At 38.4% G+C, this 25,551-nt stretch overlaps 1 protein-coding gene across 39 annotated transcripts in view; it reads right to left on the bottom strand.

Moving 5' to 3' along the window:
* SORBS2 (sorbin and SH3 domain containing 2) overlaps positions 1 to 25,551 on the bottom strand; it is a 326,123-nt gene that overhangs the window by 189,449 nt on the left and 111,123 nt on the right. For 10 of the 39 annotated variants that reach the window (XM_027529623.1, XM_027529629.1, XM_027529619.1 and 7 more), the window contains exon 1: positions 23,026 to 23,602. The exons of 2 other annotated variants lie outside the window; for them this stretch is intronic. The gene's annotated coding sequence lies outside the window, so the exon portion shown is untranslated. Of the gene's footprint in view, positions 1 to 23,025; positions 23,604 to 25,551 lie in introns of those variants that run through there. 27 more of the 39 variants (XM_027529642.1, XM_027529640.1, XM_027529641.1 and 24 more) reach the window with 13 other exon arrangements.

Genomic DNA, 25,551 nt, shown 5'->3' on the forward strand with positions numbered 1-25,551 from the left:
TAGAGTGGGTTGCCATTTCCTTCTCCAGGGATCTTCCCGACTCAGTCGTGGAACCTACAGCTCTTACATCTCCTTCATTGGCAAGCAGATTCTTTACCTCTGGTGCCACCTGGGAAGCCCACTTAATTACCATAGAGCATTATTAAGGGGATAGAAGAAGATACTCGGAGAAGGCAATGGCACCCCACTCCAGTACTCTTGCCTGGAAAATCCCATGGGCGAAGGAGCCTGGTGGGCTGCAGTCCATGGGCTCCCTACGAGTCGGACACAACTGAACGACTTCACTTTCACTTTACACTTTCATGCATTGGAGGAGGAAATGGCAACCCACTCCAGTGTTCTTGCCTGGAGAATCCCAGGGCCGGGGGAGCCTGGTGGGCTGCTGTCTATGGGGTAGCACAGAGTTGGACACGACTGAAGCGACTTAGCAGCAGCAGCAGCAGAAGATACTGCACAAAAAGCCATACCTGGCACAAAGTAATCATCAATTATTTTAAAAGTCAGGTAGAAAAAAATTATTTGTCAATGTAGTAATTGATCTTTGCAAACGTGTTCTTTTAGTTTGCGAATGGGGGAAAATGAAATGGATAGGACACACTGAGATTCTGAGTTTAATTTCCTTATAATTCATTTCAGAGAGCTCACATTCAGACTTTTATGGGGCTTTAAAAATTTTTTAATTTTAAATAAGAATTCATGAAATTGTCAAACAGATGGATTAAGAAAATTCCCAATCTTTGCTAATGACTTTGATAATGACTTTCTCTATGATTGATATTTTCCCCTTAAAGCAACAGCATTATCATCATCTTATTTGGTGAGTAACAGGTTGATGAGGAAATTTATTACCATTAAAAGGAATAAACCAGAAGAAGCAAAATTAAAAAAAAGAGTGGACTTTCTAAGTCCCTTTAAGAGTCTGTCATTCCCTTAGCAAGTGGGAGGAACAGAGTTATAATTCTATCCGTCTTTGCTAAAAACAAATGCACACTAATTATATCCATTGACTACAATTTTGATAAGTGATTAATTGAAGGATGCTGCTGCTGCTGCTGCTGCTAAGTTGCTTCAGTTGTGTCTGACTCTGTGTGACCCCATAGATGGCAGCCCACCAGGCTCCCCCAGCCCTGGGATTCTCCAGGCAAGAACACTGGTGTGGGTTGCCATTTCCTCCTCCAAAGCATGAAAGTGAAAAGTCAAAGTGAAGTCACTCAGTCGTGTCCAACTCTTAGCAACCCCATGGACTGCAGCCCACCAGGCTCCTTCGTCCGTGGGATTTGCCAGGAAAGAGTACTGGAGTGGGGTGCCATTGCCTTCTCCATAATTGAAGTATAAGTACCCCTATTATAGCAATAAGTACATGGCTGGAAAAAAGATTCAAGGTTTGGAATCAGACTTAGCAAGCCCTGTCACTTTTAGCAAGTTACTTAGTCTGAGCCTTGATTTGCTTTATCTGTAAAACACAAACAATATTCCCTACCTTTTGGGGAGCCTTTTGAGAGGATGATGTGAGACTGTGGGAAAACCAGTTGGTCAAGCACCTGCTGTGGAAGAGTGTTTGATGTATTGTTGCTGCTGTTTGCTGTCATTTTTCTACTAGAGTGTAGGCTCCTTGAGGACTGGCCTCCCCTTTAGAAACACAAATATCAGGACCTCCCTGGCAATCCAGTGGTTAAGACCTTGCACTGCTAACGCAGGGGCCTTGGGTTTGATCCTTAGTCAGGATCTAAGATCTCACATGCCATGTGTGCCCTGCAGTGTGGCCAAAAGATTTAAAAAAAAATTTTTTTTGAAGCCCCATAAGTATTGCCAGTTCCCAGCACAGTGTCTGGGCCCCAGAATCTTCTGCGTGAATATTTATCTAATGAAAGGGATACCCTGCATGGGGAACTGAAACAATGATGATAATTTCTGGCAAGCTTGACTTGCTTAAGTGAAAGAGGCACTGACCAACTGAACCACTGTTCTAGGGAATAGATTTAAGTAAAAAAGTAAATAGCTTTCCTGATGACTCGGTGGTAAAGAATTGTCTTGCCAAGCAGGGGACATGGGTTCAATCCCTGGGTCAGGAAGATCCCCTGGAGAAGGAAATAGCAATCCACTCCAGTATTCTTGCCTGGAAAATTCCATGAACAGAGGAACCTGGCGGGCTGCAGTCCAAAGACTAGGACACGACTTAGTGACTGAACAACAACAAAAAGAGTAATTGAAAGACAGCCTCTTCCTTACACATTTAGAAGGGAAAGGCCAGCTGTAAGGGACAGAGAAAGGTTGTTAACACGGATCCCTTTGCTAGCTGAGGGGATTATAAATAACGTTTTTAAGTGAAACTGTCTATGTATCATCTATATTTTCTTTCTTTATTAGTTCATGATTTCTGTGTGTTGTCTGATTTCTTCTTTGATTCATAGGAGTTTTTATATAAAACTCAGATCTCCTGATTTCTCTTTGATCCCCAACAGCATTGCTAAACAGCTATACTCCAATATAAAATTTAAAAGTAAAAAAAAAAAAGAACACTGGGGTACAGAGGATCACTTTATAGAAAATCACTGAGGCCAGAGTCTGAGAAACCCTGTCCTTCTGAGGCTGAAAGGTCAAGCATCAACAGCAGATTCGAGACCCGAGTTGGGATGAGCAGCCCCCCTGGGTCCTGTCGGTCTGTACCATGAGCTCCAGGGCTCCTCCATCACTGACTGCTGCTTTCTTTTGCTGGGAGCCGCTTTGATCGAAACTTGGATTCAACCCCTCAGTGAACTAAATTAGAGTGAATGCTATCCACAGTAGTAGACTCATTAAAGTATCAAGTGATGGCTTCAACTTCAACCAAAAGAGGTTTTCAGGGAGATAAGAAAACAGACACAAACAGTAGAGAAGTAGAATTATTTGCAATAATTCTAATGAGAAGGGATTCAGTGGGGGAAAGAAGTTAATAGACCATCTCATAAAACAGAAGTAAAATTTAGAGCTTCAAAGTTCAATACTATGTCTATTTTAATTGAGGCATAGTCAGACACGCAAGTAGAATAAAGTGATCTTGGAATCAATCATCAAAGGAGAAGAATACCATTTAAGATAATTAGAAAAATGACTCAAAAAATGAGATAATTCTCAACAAGTAATTATTTTTATGAACGCAGGGCTCACTTAGTAAAACTCTTCTAAAAAACCAGAACCCTGAGTTCATTTAATAGCATTACATTAGGGTGCAGTTATTTGCCCAGTTTTACAATTCTACTCTGTAATGAATCCTACCTGCAAAGACAGATAAAGAGGGCTAAAATCAGGTTGCCTTTAGATTTGCATATACAACGTTGAGTAAGAGAAGAAAGAATTGGGAAGGTCTTAACAAACGCTGCCTATCACCTGTGGCCAAACCAAACCTGGGCTATAAATTGCAATGGCTCTAACATTCTGTAACACGAACTCTGTTTTCTTGTTCCTGATTAAGATCTATCCACTTGGCCTCTTTTTAAAGACTTGTGCACATTCGAACACACCTTTGAGACTCCAAACTGGACTTCTGTACCACGTTCTATTTTGGGTAACCACAAAGGTGCTGGAAATTTCAAGTAGTAATAAACACCACAACCTACAAACTGAAGAACGTGATCTGGTGAAAACCTGATCCCCTGGGCTGTGGACTCCAGTTATTCTTTGGAGTGTTTGACTTAGAGATTTAGACCAGGTTAGGTCATCTTTGCTGTGATGATTTTATTCTTCCAGCTAACGTATTATGGCTCTTTCATTCCCCCTATAACCACAATTCAGCTTAAGGCTATTTTTAAAGCTTGCTTTTCTGTGCCCCGAGATGGATACTAGGTCCTTTCTCTGTTCATATGAAATGATGCTGTCCACTAACTGTCTCCATGGAGAACTCGTTCCTATTCATAGGCGGAGCTCATCTTATCTGGATTTTAATTGAACACAAGGTTATCAGAGCCTTCATGTTTCATGCATAACTTGTTCAGAATGTAGTCATAATAATTGATTTATCAAAATATAATTTATCAAATCAGTGATAAATTACATTTATAATTTATATATAATATAGTTACATAAGTCGATATATTTATAGAAGGAAACCTTTGTGTGGTGCCTTCAGAATATATTAGTTTCTTATGACAGAATCATTCGAGACAGACATAACATTGAATTCATCTTGATTTTTAATGCAATATTTCATGCATCTCCTTCTTAAATAGTAAAGAATCTTGAACACATACAAGGTGAGGAATGGTTATGTAAGTTTGCTGCTATTCTTGCTTCTCAACTGTCTTCTCACTGTCTTAGTATATTTAGAAGTTTTGAGTTTGAAGTGTCTTCCTACACATGTAAATTCTTGCACAGTTTCCAAATCAAAGTGAGCAGTGCCTCAAGGGCTGTGTTTGCCATTTCTGTTTCAACGAAAAATGATATACGTACAGTCATGAAAAGGCTTATGAACGGTCCTTGCTAACTTCCAGGTTGATGAAACAGGGCTCTAGTTTCACACACTTCAGCAGGCAGGATATGCAGGGTATTGTTTCTTATACTTAGCTCCACTGTCTGCTTCAGTGGTTTTGTTAACTTTGTTCTCAGAGGCACTAGCATTGGGTTAAGATATAAAACACAAGAACAACGAAGTGAGTAAATCAGTCTATTAACACATACCGATTAGTGCCCACGCTTGCACACAAAAACACACTTAAAACTGAAACGTTCGCTGATTCTCACTTACATGATAATCTCTGTGGCTCTACAAGTAAAATAAGTGTATCTCTGTCATTTCATCTGTTGGATACGTACTAATGGTTTCCTCCAAATGGATAAGGGGTATACACTTTGGGAATTATTACAAGAAACCTGAGTAGCTGCGTGACTCGAAAATTGGAATGATTTCCACCTTCAAAGAGTTAAGAAATATATGGACTCGTATTTCACTCCATTTATCTGGATAGCCAGTCACAGTCACAGATGGTCTCTTCACATAAAAGAAACTTTAACGTTTTTTAAAACTGAAGTATAGTTGATTTACAATATTGTATTTGTTTAGAGTATACAGCAAAGTGATTCAGTTATATGTATATATAATCTGTACATATTGTTGCTGTTTAGTTGCTAAATTGTGTCCAGCTTCTCCAGGCTCCTCGGTCCTTGGGATTGTCTGTATATATTAATATAGCTATACAGGGCTTCCCCGGTGTTTCAGTGGTAAGGAATCTGCCCGCAATGCAGGAGATGCAGGTTGAATCCCAGAGTAGGGAAGATCCCTTGGAGAATGAAATGGCAACCTGCTCCAGTATTCTTGTCTGGGAAATCCCATGGACAGAGGAGCCTGGTGGGCTACCGTCCATGGGTTTGCAAAAGAGTCGGAAACAACTTAGCAACTAAATAACAACAATATATATACGTGTGTATGTGTGTGTGTGTGTGTAAAATCTTTCTACCATAGGTTATTACAAGATTTAAATGTAGTTCCTGTGCTACACAGTAAATCCTGTTGTCTGATTCGTATACGGTAATGTGTATCTGTTGATCACATACTCCTGATTTATCCTTCCCCGCTCCTTTCACCTTTGGTAACCATAAGTTTGTTTTCTATGTCTGTATCTTGGTTTCTGTTTTGTAAATAAATTAATTTGTATTATTTTTTTAGATTCTACATGTAAGTGGTGTCATATAATATTTGTCTCTGTCTGACTTATTTCACTCAGTGTGATAACCTCTAGGTCCATCCATGTTATTGCAAATGGCTGAGTAGTAGTCCATACCACATCTTCTTTATCAGTTCATCTGCTGATGGACACTTAGTCAGCTTCTGTGTCTTGACTATTGTAATTTGTGTTGCTATGAACACTGGTGTGCGTGTATCTTTTACAATTAGAATCCTCGTCTTTTCCAGATATATGCCCAGGCGTGGGATTGCTGGATCATATGGTAGCTCTATTTTTAGCTTTTAAAGAAAACTCTATACTGAGAAACTTTCACATTTTAATGTCATGAATGTTAACTTCCTTATTCTTATAATAGTCCTCTGGGTGGGTAGAAAGCATCTATCATTTCACATATAATAACTCTAAAATTTATTTATTACTTAGCAACTGGCTTTATTAATTTAGGGCAGAATTCGAGATTCCCTGGTCACATTTTCCTGAAATGAATGACTTTTGTAACTCAGCACTGATTCTGTATCATTGAAACTGCTTTCCTCTTTCACATCCCATAAATGGAAAGAAGAGCTGATTTTGGTGTTTGGTTATAAATATTCCATATCCTCTGAAAAAGTTTGAACACTGAGTTGGAGACCATGAATGTGGGGAAAAGCAATAAAAGATGTCAGTGTGATTTAAAAGCATAGTAATATACTGTTTTTAATGATGCTTATTAAAATGGCATTTTTAATAAACAACTTTAAAGATTTTCCTAATTCTGAAAAGTATGCTTATTTTCAATGCAACTTAAAAATGACATCTATTTAAATTAGAATGAGTACAGTTTGCCAATGCACCATTTAATTACCACTCAATGGGATGCATACATTCACCATCTACATTAGAAAAAAAAATTGGGAAATATATTTATGAATACAGTAATTGTTTAAGAGAATTTTCCACACTTCATATCACCATATGTTTTGTGTGTATAGGCTCACACATTCATGAATTAGGCCATTTAGCTTCATATACAAAGTATAAATAAACCTTAAGACTGTAAGCTCCACAGGGACAAGAACTTCTGCTTTGTTCACGTTAGTACAGTACTAATATAGTACTCACAGGAATAAGCTTACTTGATCCTGGTGGAAAGTGAATGATGAATAATGGAAGAACCAAAGCAGTGAGACAGGCCATGTGATGTATATTGAACAACGAATGCTTTGGAAATGATCTTTTGAATTTGAAATGATCTTTTTTCCATCTTATTTTTCTTATTTTAAATGTTCTGAATCTATTTCACCTAGTGTGTTAGTGCTTACAGGTTAGGAGTCTTAATGGCTATCTATGGTTCTAGTTCCTATCTTAAAAATGTAAAAGAGATAAGATTGTTTTCCCTCAAAGTATCCATACATGCTCTCAGAGCGGCCACTTCTCCTTTAGATCACAGTGCCCTGGTTAACAAAGGGAAATTGTTCCACGTGTACATAGCCACAAGACTCTTAATTCTTTTCGAACTCCAGTTGAACTGTATTTGATTCCAAAGTAGAACTAATCATTCTTAATCCGGAGGTAAAACCATCACCATCAGTAAACAGGCCCACTGACATTGAGCACAAAAAACTCAAGCTGTGATCAATTTCTAGCGGTACATCTTCCAAATAGTCTCCCAAATAAAGTGGAGGCAAATTGTAGCAATAAAAGGAAATTTATAAAATATGTATAACCAGTGATTCATTTTGTTTTTAATTTCTATTGCTTCACTTTGCAACATCAGGTTGAGATGTCTAAGCGCCTTTGGTGCCCCATAGATTTCCTTCGGCCCTCACCAATATGCATCTCCTTATTTTGAAATTTTCAAAACTCAAGGTTAATTTAGAAAATATAAACAAGCAAAAGAAGAAAAGAAAACTTCATCTGCAATCTCACCACAGAGAGAGAATCCTTATTTGCCTTCTAGATTGATTCCCCCCACTCCTTAATTCTATTGTTTGTTGATTCCCGTCTTTGAGAATAAAGATACTTGGTATAGTCTGGTAAATAAATATTTCTATTGAGTCCACAAAGAAAAAATATAGAGAGGAGGATAACATGGGAATTATAATATTTTGGGGGGAGCTAGTCAGAAGTTTCCACAAAGAATCAATCTAGAAAAATGTTAGAGCACCGATTTGGAATCTGGCCGGCCCAAGTTTGATTCCTCCCTTCCCCACAAGTGTGACCCTGTACAAGATGTTTAACTTCTCAGACCCTGTTTCCTCTTCCGTAAAATGAGAATAATACCCTCATCAGAGTGTTTTTGTGAATAGTCAGTGAGAGGTATTTGAAGAATTTGGCAAGCTGCCCAACACAGTATGCATTCAGTGAATGGTAGCTAACATTTATAAGAAAACTTACTGTTATTTGACATTCCTAACTAACAGTTGCAGGTCACCAAGCTCAGCACCACGTGACTTGAAGATTAATTTTAGATCAGCTCAAGAAAAACATAATTAAGCAGGTAAATCTATTGGCAAAAGACCCTATAACACATTCTGGAGCAAGTCCTTTGGGATTGTAGGGCTCATTAAAATTCTTCTCTATTAGCTCAGTTAATGGTGGGATGGCTATTTGGAATTGGGATCTTTAAAAATAATGATCTCCCCCATTCTATCCTAACACGGTGTTTTCACTTAATAACTCTGCGAAATTTGCCTTGGCATGAAATAATTCGGTGATAACCAGAAGATAGAAAAGTATGTGGGTTAGATTATTCTAAAAGCTTCTTTGAGTTTTAAAGGTCAAGTTTAAGAACTATGTGATCACGGAAAGTCTGGTGGGTTTTATACAAAGATGCTTTACATTATCTATTGTGGAAATTCATGCAGATAATTTTGCAGTACATAGTTTTTGCCCTGGGCTCAATCCAGGTCTATCATGTCAAGACCTCTCTGCTAGGTCCCCTTTTCTCTTTCATCCCAGAAGACTTCTGATGGCAGAGTTGTCATTTATTGAGAGCCAGTTATGTGCTAGGCACTGTTGTAGGTACTTTTGCATGAATTATTTCATGTACTAGAACTAACGGGCCTATGACCCAGGCATAATATCCTCATTTACCTGGTTCCAGACCTGTGGTAGAAAGATGTTAAATCACATGCCTGCACTTACATCCCTTGAAGGCCACGCCCATGACTGGACCTTACTCTACCCTGCAGGCTCCTCCCTACCTGCCCCTGCTGCTGCTGCTAAGTCGCTTCAGTCCTGTCCGACCCTGTACGACCCCATAGACCCCATAGACAGCAGCCCACCAGGCTCCCCCGGCCCTGGGATCCTCCAGGCAAGAATACTGGAGTGGGTTGCCATTTCCTTCTCCAATACAGGAAAGTGGAAAGTGAAAGTGAAGTCACTCAGTTGTGTCAGAGTCTTCATGACCCCATGGACTGCAGCCCACCAGGCTCCTCCATCCATGGGATTTTCCAGGCAAGAGTCCTGGAGTCGGGTGACATTGCCTTCTCCGACATTATAACATGGGCAGATTTATTACTCATCTGATAATCTTCTTCATGTAATTTAACCAACCAAATAAACACAGTTTAGTATCTCTCTTTGGAATGTTTCAGGGGCCCTCTGAAGCACCCCAATATTAGCTAGAGGTCAAAAGAACTTCAGAAGAATTCTATTTAGGAAGTTTTATTGAAAAGATCAATTAAAAGGGTTTAGAACATTTGGCCAGATTTAGCCAACGTTGATGGGTGTATCATTTAGCTTGTTGATATGTCAGAATAGGGGTAAATACCAAGGCTCAAGGTCTAGTGAAAGTCAGCTCCGCCGTCTTGGACCTAGTTGACTCTAACCAGTTTTCTTATGGCTGTGTCATTTCTAACAAAATCCATTTATCTAACTAATTGTAATCCAATTTTAGAAAATCCTGATCATGCATAACTCTTCTTAGTATTTTTTCATACCTTTTTCTTTTTTTTACTGAAAACACACTTCCTACTTTCCTTTAGCAACCTAGAACTAACTTTTATATTAGTATTTTATAGATTGGTGAGCATAAATACCAGTGATAATTTCTAAAACCCTTGCTTTCTTAGAACATTTTAGGATGGCACCAAACATTATTCATTTATAGTCCCAAATCTCTTTAGTTTCTCTGTAAAAAGGAAATTAGTGTTTAGTAGTAAATGTTTCAAAATCTTATTTTATTTGGAAATGACCTAACTATTCAATAGACTACCAACACTTAACACACTTACCTCTTTCTTTAAAAAAAACTGCAGGGACTTTGATGCAGAATGAAAGAAAATTTGTCTTTGACAAGGCTCATACAAAGGGAAAAGCAGTTATGGGCTATTGAAACTTACTTAATTCATACTGTTATTTACTGACCTTTAAAAATCAGCAACCAACAATAATGAGCGTAAAATTGTTTACTAAATACAATTAACTGGGACTTCAAACTGTAATTTGGATTTTTACAACAACCCCATGAATAAACGACATCAGACGGAAGGAGAATGGAGACAGATGGAGGAGGAGGAAGGGCAAAGCAGGATCAGGGTAGGGGGTTTTGGGGGGCACACTCACATTCCTGAGTGTCTGGGGCCCTCTTGGCACCTGGTGCTATTCAGTGAGGCAGATCCCTATTCCATTTGTGATGAACTACAGGGAAAGTCTGAAACTGATCAGTATGTTGACACTGTTAGGGTCGAGGACCTTCCATTCACAGAAATCCATAAATACAAAAATCCAAATTTATCTTCAAGCATTGGCCTGGACATAGAACTGCAGGCACACAATCCACCCCAAACTCTCGAGCTATTTGGCTTATCTGAGAGAGTTCCAGATTATGCTTCCTTGACCCAGTTCCCCTTCCCGCATCCTCTGGGAAGGCTCAATCTTCTCACTTCCATGTTGGAATGCCCTCTTACCACAGGAAAGGAGGGGAGAGAGGGTTTTCTAGAAGGTAGAAGAGAAATGAGGAGCTTTCAGATTCCTCCCACTTTGGGAACTTCAAGGGCCCCCTTGACATGATGCAGGGGTCCAGGTGATGATGTTCTGATGACCGAGGTCCTACCATGTGGAGTATGGGAAGGGTATGGCAGGACTCACGCATCCCAAGGGCCCCAGCCTGGGGAGAAGCCGATTTTCCTCCAACCAGGAAAAGTGGCTGCCAGTAGTGGTAGTCAAATTCATTACTCATCAAGTCCATTGAGTTTGATGCACAAAAGGTAAGCGTGTTCACATCTGATGAATAAAAATGCAAGTTGTGTGCAGAGTTGGCTTTATGGACCTGTGGTGCCTCGGAAGTAAAGAATCCACCTGCCAATGAAGGAGACGTGGGTTCAATCCCTGGTCCAGGAAGATCCCGTGGAGAAGGAAATGGCAACCCACTCCACTATTCTTGCCTGGGAAATCCCATGGACAAAGGAGTCTTGGCGGGCTACAGTCCATGGGGTCACAGTGAGTCAGACACAACTTAGCAACTGAACAACAAACAACCACCTGAGCATTTATACCTGGTCCTGTGCTTAGAAAGGGCAGATGCTGGGTTTAATACTTTATGGTCTTCATCTTGAAATTATCAATAATTTTTGAATAAGGAGTCTCATCATTTCATTTTGCATCAGGCTTTGCCTATTACATGGCAATTCCCATTTGTATGAAATTTCAACACAGATAATTAAAGTTTCCTGAAGTTTCTGAAACTCCAATCTTATGTCCCACATCCTTAAGAGATAACAGATCAAGGTCCGGGGCAGTGTTCTTCCTGTAATTTGCACCATCCTCTGTGAAATCCTTGAATTTAGTCTCACCACCTGCCCCCACCCTGGCTGTACTTTATACCGGAATAAAGGTTTTATAATGGAAATCTTATTACAGTATTTCACCTTCCTGTTTGAACTCTTCCAAAGCCTTCTCATCTACCTGAGCATGACACATGATGCCACCGTCTGGCTCTGGTGTTCTTGTCCGTGTTACCCTCTCTCTGTCCATGTCAAGCACCCTGCATTCCAACCACACCCAACCACTTGACTTTCAGTCCTTAGAACACCTCCTTCTTGCTCCTGTGCTTCAGCACATGCTGTTTGTCAATCACAGAGCTCAGTGTGTTGCAAGGCAAGGGCCCACTTACTCTTTATGCCCCATATGTTTCCTTGTTGATACCTCGGGAGCACCCCCCCACAAGCACAGTAGATCCTGTGCATGCCCTACATTTCTATGAATGCGATACTACTCTGAGTGAGAGTCACCTATTTTTAAGACTGTTGAGCAGTCCTTGTTTGAGATGCAGCCCAAACACTTAGAAGAGTTGATCTGAGTGTTCCCTCACCTCTATATTGGTATTTGTGATACTCTTTGATCATCATTAGCATCCTTTCCCTCATCCCTGAAGACTGTGAACAGTTCTCAAGAACTGAGTCTGGCAAGTCACCACTGAACTTGCAGAGCCTGCCCAGCTCATGCCTCTCTACTCAACTCGTTTATATATACATGATTGCTAATAATATTGGGTTGGCCAAAAAGTTCATTCAGGTTTGTCTCTAAGATGGTACCGAAAACCTCAACGAACTCTTTGGCCAATGCAATACTGCTAGCACTTCGTAAGCATCTTCTACATGCTGAGCCCCATTCTACACACTTAACCTTTATAATCCAGTTAAGCCTCAAAAACCCTTTGAGATAATTTATTTTTTTAATCCTTATTTATTTTTCCCAGCAAAATTGAACTAGTAGTGCTCATAACTTCAATAGGAAAAATAACTTTTGCTCAATACCAAACTACACAAAGGCATGTCTTTTGAGGAAATACATAAATGCATGGTTATACTTCTCTTATAGTACTTATTACTCTTCATCTTCTAATTATAAAAATTAGTGTTCCTGTCTTATCTCTATTACTAAACTTAAGCTTTTTAAGTGTCTTTCTGTTTCATTTTCTTATCTTTTTATCCATGCCAAACACATTGTAGGTCCTTGAGGATGCAATAAATGACAAAAATGAATGATATGAAAATTCAAGAATGATTTTTAAATATACACTTAAAACTTTGGTAGCTGTATTTGAGTCTGGTCTCTCCTTACATTGTTCTCGGAACTTAGCATCTCTCTCATCCTCTATTTTCCCTATCAAAGCCTTCTTTTCAGTATCAGATAAAATCAGATGCCAACTAATTGATGTGAACATACCAGCAATTGAGACAACAATCTTCAGAAGTCTGGGAAGAAAAGGGAGTTAGAGACTCTTATCAGTGTGTGGTCAAGGCCAGCTGCAGGAACAGGGGACTCTAGATATTCTAGTCCACTTAGTTATGGACTCACAGTTCTGATGTGTTTGCTGGGCAAATCTAGTTTGAGGATAGTCTTCAAATTGTCTGTCCCTGACATTATACTTGTCAGATGCAATTCTGATTTTATTTCCCTACAGAACGCACTGACCAACTATATAGTAATCCGACCTTTTGGGAAGTGATGTTTCTTAATGTTAGTCAACAACAAACTATTCTGTTTTGTTGGCCAGATAAAATACTGTCACTCTGTGAGATGCATCACATAAGAGTGTAATTCTTATGTACTGATTTCTCAAAAAATGCTTTACTTTTCTCATAACACAAAATAATATACAGGGAGCCAAACAACAGAATGTTGGTTCTGTATATGAACTGTGCAAGTGTTTCATTAAAGAAGACTGAGTAAGTTGTCATGGAAATTGTTCTAATTTGAGACTTACTGGATACATCAATATTTCATTTCTGTACCTGTCATATCTCCCTGAAATGTAAGACATGGAGCTTCATAGGAACTCAGACTTTGTTGTAAAAGGGAATAGCGTTGGTCTAGGTCTTTTTTCCAGTAGTCATGTACGGATGTGAGAGTTGGACTGTGAAGAAAGCTGAGCGCCGAAGAATTGATGCTTTTGAACTGTGCTGTTGGAGAATACTTCTGAGAGTCCTTTGGACTGCAAGGAGATCCAACCAGTCCATCCTAAAGGAGATCAGTCCTGGGTGTTCATTGGAAGGCCTGATGCTGAAGCTGAAACTCCAATACTTTGGCCACCTCATGCAAAGAGTTGACTCATTGGAAAAGACCCTGATGATGGGAAGGATTCGGGGCAGGAAGAGAAGGGGACGACAGAGGATGAGATGGCTGGATGGCATCACCGACTCGATGGACGTGAGTCTGAGTGAACTCCAGGAGTTGGTGATGGACAGGGAGGCCTGGCGTGCTTCAGTTCATGGGGTCGCAAAGAATCGGACACGACTGAGCGACTGAACTGAACTGAGGTCTTTGTAATAGTTAGAAGAGGAAAAGAGCATAAACTGAACTGTATTTCAGTTTCTGTCATTAAAATTAGAACTTGAATTTTCAAAAGAAATGCTTTTCTTCTGGTTGTAAATCAGAACACCTGACTTTTTCTAATTTCTACTGAACTCCTAGCTCTTTTAGTTGAATGACCTCATCCGATAGCAAATGCCTTGGAGTACTAGGACCCTCCTGGGTCCTCGTTGTTAAGCTCCTGTCCTCTCCTCCCCGCTGGGCTTTCTTTGGACCATGGAAGTCAGCACTTCCTCTCACAGACTGGGTTATAAACAGAATGCAGAGGAGTCTGGGAGCAAGGCAGTTCGTGAATGGAACACTCCCCAGGAAGCTTAATTTTATGATTGTAATCTTTCAGTTCTTGACAGTTGCAAAGTTAAATGTTAGTGCCAGGAGGAGTGAACAAGAGTTTCAGGGGTATGCTTTCCCAGTTCTTCCCAAAGGAAGCAAAAGTTTAGGGTTCAAAATGATTATGATGTGTTAATACATCACATAATAATACATACATCAGGTGCAATTATTTTACCAGAGAACTGTCAATATGAGAGGACATTTGGGACTTTGGGTCAAAAGGAAGGTGATTTTCAAATTAAATTAGATTATTCATGGCTTTTTCATTTACTTTTATTTATAAAATGAGAATGACGAAATGCCTCCCTGCTGCCAATAAATCTAAAAGTTAATTTAAAATGTATTAAAAGCATGTTGTTCACTTCAGAAGGAAGGTTCTTAAATTCAAGAAAAAAGTCATATTAATTATATAAATCAGTTATGTTAGTCTTCTAAAATTAAATTTATGTTTGAAAGGAAGTCGAACTACATATAGTAGACTACATATAATATAAAAAGTCATGTTTCTAAGTAAAGTCAGTGTCAAAGAATTCAGAATATATTACCAGTCATCTGAAGTTCTGATCTAAGAAAAAACCCTTTTCCCAAAACAGATTTTCAACAAATGAATAACAGTTTTTCTGGTAAAGGAGATAACGTGCTTTCCCACATTTTTATTGGTTTTTTTTTTTTTTTTTCCACATTTTTATTGTTTCCTTGATTGTCAGAGATACAAACATATAGTTAACTTGTTCAGGCGATTAAATTCTGGGGGAAAAGTCTAAAGTGGTTTAAGTGAGCAGGAACATTTTTGGTCGTGTCATGATTTCCTCTGTTGAGGAGGTCGCGTGTATTAAGAAGACTGGCTCTGACATTTAACTTAGTATGCTTTAAATGAAAAGCATACTAACCAAAAACAAACAGTTAAATCATAGCAAAGAACAACAAACATTTAAAGATATGTAAACTGAATTCATTCTCATGACGGTTACATGGAATCACATACAGTTTTTATTACCTTGATTCCATCTATTTTCCTTGGTGTCAATTTTATTTGTTGAAATTGATTTAGCAGACTACTTGGGCTAATCATCCAAACTCATCTACTCTAGGCCATTCCCATGACAAGTTGATGGAGGTAAAATGGACATAAAACGCCATCACTCCCTCATGGAATTCACTTTCATATGGAAAGATGAGACACATATAGGGAAAACTCCATTAAAATTAGATAAAAATAATATAATTTACAAACTGATATGAGAGCATCTTAGAAGGAGCAAGTAAATGTGCTATTCATTCAGTCCCTCTTTGGGGACTAATTTAAGATCCCATTATGGAAAATTCCAGTTAAAATACGCTTAAAAGCTTCATGAATTCTCAGATCCTTCATTAAAAGTTAATATATGTAAAGTTCTTAGGATAGTAGCTAGCACAGAGTAAACTCCACACACAGTAGCCAGATACAGTAGCAACCTAAATGTCCATCACAAGATGAATGGATAAAGATGTGGAATGTGTGTGTGTGTATCTATGTACATATATATGCACACATACACACACAGAGTAATATATGGAATATTACTCAGCCCTAAGAAAGAATGGAATGTTGCCATTTGTGACACCTATGAATGGACCTAGAAGGTCTAAGTGAAATAAATCAGACACAGAAAGACTAATAGTATATGACCTCACTTTTATGTGGAATCTAAAAGACAAAACAAGTGAGTAAACATAACAAAGCAGAAACAGACGTCATAGATACAGAGAGCCAACAGGTGGATGCCAGAGGGGAGGAAAAAAAACAAGTGAGGGAGACTAAGTGGTGCAAACTTGCAAAATAAATGAGTCACAGGTATGAAGCGTACAGAGTGGGAAATACAGTCAGTAACTGTGTAAAATCTTTGTATGGTGACAACAACAGCAACAAAAAGCTGATATATGTAAAGCTCTTCAGATAACAGCAGCTGCTGCTGCTGCTGCTGCTAAGTTGCTTCAGTCGTGTCCGACTCTGTGCGACCCCATAGATGGCAGCCCACCAGGCTCCCCTGTCCCTGGGATTCTCCAGGCAAGAACATTGGAGTGGGTTGCCATTTCCTTCTCCAATGCAGGAAAGTGAAAAGGGAAAGTGAAGTCGCTCAGTTGCGTCCGACTCCTAGTGACCCCATGGACTGTAGCCCACCAGGCTCCTCCGTCCATGGGATTTTCAGATAGTAGCTAGCACAGAGTAAAGTCTATGTAATTTTTTATTAGTAGTAGTATCTTTTGGATTGAAAAAACTGAGCAATTTTTTCTGCAGTTTATTGAAATCTTGTTATTCAGTTTTCATTGTTTTCTTGAGTTTAATCAGAGCAATTTTCTTTGGCCATGGAAGGTCTCCCAGTTCCTATGGTTTTTAACTTGAAAAAAATCTCCCAGATGGATGCCTTTTTCTGTCTTGAATTCTTTGTTTAACTATATTCTAAAGCCTTAAAATAAACCTCTTAATTTTTGTAACTCTAGGTTTTAACATTTTTATCTTACGCTAAAAAGCACAAGATACTTTTACTCTTTAGTGTTGATCGTATTTTGATGAATGTGATGGTAACCAGAGATTTTAAGAAAGTTAAAAGAATGGAAATCAATTTTTCTTGGTGTCTGAATTATTCACTAAATGATGTGTGTCCTTTGAGTTTTATCTAAGCTTCTGGTTATATTTCTGCTTTATATCATTGTTAAAATATATGAGTCTTCTCATCAGAAAGACTATTTTATTTTTAAAAATAATAGCATTTAAAATTTTTTCCATCTTTTTTTCTATCTCAAGTTTCATGATTTAAAAAAAAAAAAAACAGAAAATCTTGTCAGTGACCTTTTAATCTTTAAATTCAAGCAACATTTCTGATCAACATTTGCCATTAGTACAACATCAAGGGGAAAAGTGTGATCCATTCATTCAGTCCACAAATACTGACTGAATATTTAATAAATTGACTTGTCTGCTACATGCCTACAAGCTTCCAGCTGCCCTTGCAAAGCAAGCTGAGTTGTCCCTGGAACTTTAATTCTGCGCAAGCAATCTGTACCTTTTCCTGTTCTTGCTATAGTCAGCATCTCCCTTTACCTAAACTGGTTCAAGCCGGTGCTCGAGGTGTATCAGCCAACACAAGTCTATTCACTCTGTTCCAGAACAATTAAGTTATAAAATTTTTATCTTCACTACTAGTAATGCTATGCTATTGATATATACATCTCCACATCTGGATACGGAGAGGCAAGTTCTTTCCAAAGTTATTTACCCCCATGGGATATAATAGTATTTATTCTACTGCAATTATATACCTGACAGATTAAGTGTACTTGTTTCAGAAAGTGCTCAAACAATTCACCAGATGACATGGTTAGCACAAGAACAGCTGAAACTGTTATCTAATCTCTTTCCCTTTGTTAACTGTAGCGCAGAAATTTGAAATCTTTTGATGTGTGAAGACATCTGGATAATCTGTGAAAAAGCTTGCTTGCAAACAACCAAGCGTTGCTTTCTTAAATTTTTTTGGTTAACATGTAAAGAGTAGGAAAACCTTATTAAACATTAAGATCTGATCGCAAAAGAATCCAATGAGACAGAAGTAGCTGATGTGTCCACAGGTGGAGGATGAGTCCTCACATAGTCAAAAGCTTAAGCATGTTTCTTTCGATCCGCCACCTCCACGCAGGACTAAATGTTTCCGAAGAAGATAATTACCTCTGACTAGAAGTAGTGACAGTGACTTTATAGAAGCAGATAGAATGAACATTTATACTAATACATTTTCTGCAACATGGCCAGTGTTTCCTTAGATTGTCTCATTTGCATATATTTGTGTAGATATATTAAAAAAGTTTCCATTCTTTATACTATTCCCTGCCTGGACTCTTAGGGATTTTTGTAACAAGCGCTCTTGATTAGAAGCCTATTTTTGGTACAGTTTGTTTGGCTTCCTTTTGGCTGATCCTTAAAGCCACATTTGTCTCTAGAAGACACCAAATTCAGTAGACGGTCAGAAGGCTTGGAGCCTGAGAGGTTTATTCTGCCCCTCACGTTCAGCCATTCCTGAAAATTGATCAGGAAAAGAAATCAAAAAAGAACAAGTATTTCTAATGGGTTGGATTAACTTTCCTACTTAAAGCAGAGGATAAGATTCATTATAAGAAAGTCTTTTTGGTGTGTAATTTACACCAGCTGTTGAGAAGACATCTCAAAGGAAAGTTAGAAGAATTGAATGTCTAGGTTACTTAAAAAGTCAAGATTTTAAAAAGTAAGCAACAGTGCACATTAAAAACCCAAAATATAACTAAAACTTTCAAATAATGTTCTTATTAGAAAGAAAATTTTCTTAAATTCTAATGTGGATAGAAAAAATTAGGAAATATAGTGAGAGTATGGCTAGATTTTTTTTTTTGAGGTAGGAAATTTTTCTTTGAAAGTGAGACTTTTGCTTAGAGTTAGGAAAAGTGAAAGATTTCTGGATTTGGGCTCAAATAATGCTTTTCAAAGGTGCAAAATTAATCCTGGATCTATATCATATCAGATCTATATGGGGAAGAAGAAACCACTGTCTTTTTGACTAAATTCTTGGTTGACAAAACTTCTGTTTTGAAGAGTAGGGTAAAGTATAATACGGTTTCATACGGATATATCATGTTGCTGAAACTCCAAATAAAACCCTCTTTTTGATGATTCTCTGTCATATATCAAATAAGATCATCTTAAATGAGCTTAATCTGGAATAAGGGTTCTTATCCATCAATATTTAGAACTCAATTAATTATAGATGTGTTCCCTTATAGCTAAATGTATGTATGTCTTAACTTTCTCAGAAATATAGATAAAGACATCTTGAAAATCTCCATATAATTCTTTGCAGTAACAATTTAGAATTTAACAGACACCTATTATTAAATTATTTGAGGAACTTTTAGAAAATTATCTAATACAATTAAATATTACATTACTTCATTATAAAATGCAAGGAGTGCCCTCATTTCATTTGAATGTCAACATACTTATATGTCATACATACATATAATATGTTGACATTCAACTTAGTTACTTAAAAAAGAAAATCTTAAACATGATACAGAAATACTATGGAATCATGTTTCCTGAAATCTAACTACTATATACAATATAAAATAATTGATTAAGCATGGTTAGTCTTTAAGACAACTAGAACCAATTTCAACTTTAGCTATTATTTAATTAGCATGCTATACATTAATAACAGCTAGAAGATAGTAAAAATAAGCCTTTAAAGGACAGCAAGATACTTAAGAGTTACTATATATTTTATGTTGATTATAAAGTTCAATGCTGGAAAATAGTGTAAAAAATATGAAATATGAATTTAGGTGGTTTCCTAAATATTTGGCTTAGTAATTACAAACATTTGGATATTTTAAATTCCCTAATCTTTGCTACTTTATGTACAAGAATTCATATTATATTAATTCCAACTTTTTCTTTTTAGGTATCTTAGAGATGAGGGATTATATATTTATTCATTCTTAATGTAACTTTTGATGCATTCTTATTTTTATTACAACACTGTGATTAATTTTCCATAAGAGACCGTAAAAATTTAGGCTTTAAAAAATAATAATCAAGCCATCTAATATAGAAAAAAGAGTGGGACGTCTCTATAACCAAACGCATACCTGTACAAGAGTGTAACAGTTCTCTCCATCACCCAGGAACTCAAGTTATGGAAAATTATAATGTAACTAGTTATTACCTGTAACCTTTCAGGTTTGCATGGAAAATCAAAAGAAATTCTGCTATTGTAGGCATTAATCCTTTGGTTTCTTCCCAGTTCATGGCCTCTACTTTCCTCTGACTTTAGTATGGAAAACAATTCCATAACTAACACTTTTATCATCAACTACTAATCATCATCAATTCAACATTAATTTTAAGTGACCTGATTTTAGAGCATATTTCTTATAGGGATATTTATTGTGCTTATTTTCCCCTGCAAATTCTATAATAGCTACAAGTAGAAAAACAGTATCTTCTAGATATTAAAGCTTTTAAATTGGTTTTATTTAAAACTTACATATTGTAAAATTTTCCTTGAGAAAATTCTGATGTATTACAGGACATGTATTCCTTCTATTAAATTGTGATCTTGAAGCTACAATTTGAAATCAGGGAAATTAAAGGCTCATTGCTGTTTTTAGATGTTTTGAGTTTCTCTGATCAAATGTAGTATAGTCGATAATAGGACTTCCGTTTCGAGATCAAGCCCATATTTATGGTAACTAACAGGAAAACAGTGAAGTCGAGGTTATCAGTACAATGTCAGAATGCCAAGTTCTAGACACTCGACCAAGTAGGTTCAGAGGTCAGTGATACTCTGGAAGCCCTTGAGCAGAGACAAGTGTAACCGGGTGTAGTGGGCAGGACTACGGACGTAAGATCGGATGGAGCTGAAGCAGAAGGTGAGGAAGTGTCAGGAGAGACATTCTAGCTGGATTTTGAAGGGTGCCTGGCAGGTGGCTGCCGCTGTGGGGGTGATTTAAAGAAAAAATCTATACAGAGGAGACAGGCTTTGCCAAAGTTTGGAATAGTGCATTTGGGGAATTACAAAGTATTTGCTATTGCTAGCAGGTGAGTTGGGAAGTAGCGGAAAACAGTAAAAGCTGCGGAGTCTTGAAAGATAGGGATTTGCATCTCTGTGCCTGTTTCTCAAAATTGTTGCGTTTGTAACTATGCAGATGTGCTGTGCAGTAGCGGACCTAGACTGCTAATCTTTCAGAGCACATCACCTCACAGGTTATTAACATAGGGGAAGAAAGCGCAGGGATAAAGTCTGTGCGTCCCTCTTCCCAGAGTCTGACTCCCGTCACATATGGTGCCACGCAAAGGCAGCAGGAGACGACCTTCGGTACGTCACACCTGGTTCTTCTAAAGAATCCCCCAAGAAAATCTAATACAAGATCCTCTCTTGCTGCAGGGCTTTTCACTGTGTTACTTCTAAAAATTCCTTTTGCCATGCAAAGCTTCAACAGGAATTAAGTTGATGGAAGACTTTCCCCACCTTTCCTTTTGCTATAGTAGACTCACTTTCTTGGCTGATGTTATTTACAAAATTGGACTCAAAACTAAGTCTGTTAGTTCAACTTTGCTTTGAAAGTTAAACATAAGTGAAGTATAACGCTATCACCTCACTATTTTATCCTATACATTGTCTCACACACACAAACAAACAATATTCCTAGTTAGAGCTCTTATCATTAAATGTTTGGAGATGATTTTCTGGACTGAGATTGCTTATATCTTGAATTTTTTTTTAATATTTCTGTATCTTGATTATTGGTGACATTTAAAAAAAAAAAGAACAAAAAGAACAGAAGTTTCTATTCTCCTTGTGCTCTATAACTCTCTTATCTGAGGGCATAATGACATTGCTCTATTTGTGAAACAGGTGATGTACACTCATACATAACTATGAAAATTATATTATCATACTTAAAAGGTTTATCCTATGTCATTCACATGTTGGGTAAAAGGATAGCAAATAAAGATATATTTCTTAGAAGTAGATCTCAGATCCTATTTATTTTATACTTCATGGTAGATTTCATCTTTAGCACTTAACAGGTTTTTATTCAACATTTTCAACACAATATTTTTCCTTAAATATTTTCTATAGCATTGTAAATGATCTGACATTTTCCAATACACCAACAGAACTGATTTACCTAAAACTGAAATGTTGCTGAAATAGAACTTAATCATTATTTGATCATTTCCTTACCAGGAATTTCGATTTGACTGACCAATTTCAACCCTCAGTAACAGCTTTGTTCCTAAGAGATTATACTCAGTAAGGAGCAATTCCTACTGCAATTCAAAATCTGTGCTATAATCATGTAGCAATGGATAGCAAACATCCACTGCAAATATTAGTACCTCTGTCAGAGGAGTGTTGTGTTTTTGGTTTCACACTCTCTCTCTCTGAAACCTATCTGCTTGTGAGAAAAGTTGTGCAATAAAAGAAGTTTTACTGTCACATAGTAATGCTGTGCTTGAACTCAATGCAGCGATTCACTTCCTTTCTTTGCCTGGATTCCAAGCTAAGGCGCACAATGAGGGTGTTGTGTTCTGGGCTAGCGTGGCATGCATGATACTCAGGGAGGACGTGTGAGTAGCTTCCAATACCTACACTATTTGCTTTACAACTACCCCCAACTAAATCAAACAGTTCACCAAGACTCTGCTCAGAGTAAGCAGGGGACACGATCCTCTGGCTGTTATGACCTACATAGGGAACAGACTTCCTTAATGTAAATATATATAGAGGTGTGTTAAGAGTTAAATACATCATTTCAGAGGCTTAAAAATAAATGCTTCACGGTTTTCCAGCCCTGATTTTCAATGTAATTGTCTTAATGTATGTCAAAGTGCAGGTTATAAAGCCTCCATTGTTTCTAAAGGAGAAAGGTTGTTGATTATGAAGGTTGTCCAAAAGGACAAGCCATCATGGTGTGTTAGAACAGCAAATTTTTATCTGAAACCCCAAGGCATTAGGCATTTTTTTAAAAAATCGCTATGATTTCTAGAACCTGAACTTATACTAAAAAAATTCTGTCTCTGACACTATTTTATGTGTGTGTATGTGTCTGTGTGTGTGTTGCCTTGGTAAAGCCAAAGAAACAACAATGAATGTAAACGTCTAGGTGAAGTTTTCCCAGAGTTATTGTTATGCTGTGTTGGAGAAAGGACAAAAAGGCTTACCTCTGTCAGTCAAGTGGCTACACGGGGACCCTCCTTCTCAGCCTCGGCCTCAGTGTGCAGGCAGATGCTCTCTGAGCCAACAATCTGTTAACAGGAAGCAGGTAAACCCGAGCGCGTCCGCCCGCGTTACAGTCCAGTGCCCATCGGAGCACACACCTGCTTCTTCAGACCTGCCACTCATACGCAACAGCCACGCAGCGGACCGGTGTTTGCAGCCGGAAACACCTCCTGCGGGGTCAGTAGTTTTCAGGGTAAGCAGCTAGAGAGCTGCCGAGATAACACTGCAGGCCAGGCGAGCCTTCCCAAGACAAAAACCTTTCCTGCTGTGTGATAGCAGATAGGCAGTGTTATCTCCTTGCATTCCACGTTCTCAGATCAGCTACTAGGAAAAGCAGTCAACAGCTTGTCCAAACGGCAGCTGGCAGGCATGCCTGGCCGTGCTAATGGTATACTAACATGCCCACCGCTTCTCTCTTCCCTCAAATAGATTTTTTTTTTAAATGCTCCTTCCAGGGTAAAGCTCGGCAGAATATGCCACCCTGTTTTCCATAAGTAAAATGGCTGGTCCTCCCAGCAACTGCTTGCAGACAGCTCATTGGGTTCCACTGGCTTTTCGTAGCCATAGCAACAACCAACAGACAGACTTAGCAAGCACGGCTGATCACGTGCGGCGCCCCGACACAGCTTGCTAATTTCTTTTCATCGAACTCATCATTTTGGGAGGAGGGTAGCTTCTGTGATCATTCTCAATATTTCACCCATGGTACAAGTGCTCTTGAGTTTTCAGCTTTCAGGAGGAACTTCTGTTATCGGAGTCATGTGAAATTGAGCCAGGAAAGCCCTTCTCAATACATAGATTTGTGTCTATCCAGGTTAATAACATGCAAATCACCGTAGCAACAGTAATTGAAACCATTGTCAAAACGGGGTCTACCTTCCTCATAGCCTCAAGGAGACTGGCAAATATGGGCAGTTATATCAGTACTTTGTTTTTCAATGATAATCTTGTAGCCCCTCAGCTGAAACAGAGCCATTTGACTCATTATATGTGGCCAAAATAACCAAACCAGTTAGGATATTTTAATGAGGTGTTACTTATGGATTCCATGTATTTAATTACTTTAATACACTTTTCCGTACTACAAACTTTAAAATAAAATTCTAAAAATTCCTATTGTCTCCTCCTGTGGAAGATGACTCTTTAACTGACTTATGATTTATTTGTAGTATTAAAATACTTTAGAAAATCAAAACCAAATTAAGACTCTTTTGCTTTAAAACTACCTTTGAAGCAGGAATAATTTTACTTCCTCAGTTAGATGGCTCTCATCCCACACTTCCTTAAAATTTCACCTCTTCCCAGGAAGTTCCCGTAATACACACCATTAACCATTTATACTTTCTGCAAAATCCCCACCCTTCAATACTGTCACCAGTCATATTCTATTTGACATACTTTCAAGACACCATCCTGTTTCTTTTTGTTTCTAACACTTTGATTGGAATAGTTGTATCGATACTTTGCACTTATAAGCACAGATACTTCCTTCATTTGCTGGTAGTCATGGGTTTACTGTTTTGTAAGTATTGTGTCCCACCCCCCCCACCCCCAACTTTAGGACTCCTGCTTCAGTAGTAATTGCCAACTTTACTGTGCATAAGAATCATGTGCATGCAGATTTGGGGGTCCCATTTTCATTGTCTCCAAGCATATTCACATTCGGTTGGTTTGAGCCTGCTCAAGTTATCACATCTGCTGAAGAAAAGTCGGTGGGTTGTTCCTACTTCACATTGTTTTCAGCCTGCTCTGATCTGAGTTACTCTCCCTTAAGTCGTTTTGAGTTTTCTACTCCTGAACTTGCCCCTGCCTTCCACTTCAGCCTCAGGTTCTGTTCTTCCCCACGTTTCAGCAGTTTTGAATGACATCCCATTTCTTGCTTTCTGGCCTGCAGATGTTCCAAAAGCTTCTCTATCAAGTCCATCCCCCAGCATCTTCTGCCTGCATCCCAGTCTGCTTCCTACTGTATCTTTCTAACCCTTGCTCAAATAGACCCTCTCCCTAAAGACAGTCCTGGGTAGATTTGCAGTGGTCTTCTCTGTGCCCCCACTGTACCTGGAATCTGCCTCTACTGTTACATCCTTGTCATGTGCTCTAGATTATTAGCAGTTTTCCTTTCTTGTCTGACTCTTCTACTGCTCCATCAACACTCTGAGGTCAACCTGGTCCATGTCTTATTCATCATACTTCAGTCAGTTCAGTTCAGTCACTCAGTCATGTCCAACTCTTTGCAACTCCATGGACTGCAGCACACCAGGCCTCCATGTCCATCACCAACTCCCGGAGTTCACTCAAACTCATGTCCATAGAGTCCATGATGCCATCCAACCATCTCATCCTCTGTCGTCCCCTTCTCTTCCTGCCTTCAATCTTTCCCAGCATCAGGGTCTTTTCAAATGAGTCAGCTCTTCGCATGAGGTGGCCAAAGTATTGGAGTTTCAGCTTCAACATCAGTCCTTCCAATGAAC

Source organism: Bos indicus x Bos taurus, chromosome 27, assembly GCF_003369695.1.
Source record: "Bos indicus x Bos taurus breed Angus x Brahman F1 hybrid chromosome 27, Bos_hybrid_MaternalHap_v2.0, whole genome shotgun sequence".
Lineage (NCBI taxonomy): Eukaryota > Metazoa > Chordata > Mammalia > Artiodactyla > Bovidae > Bos > Bos indicus x Bos taurus.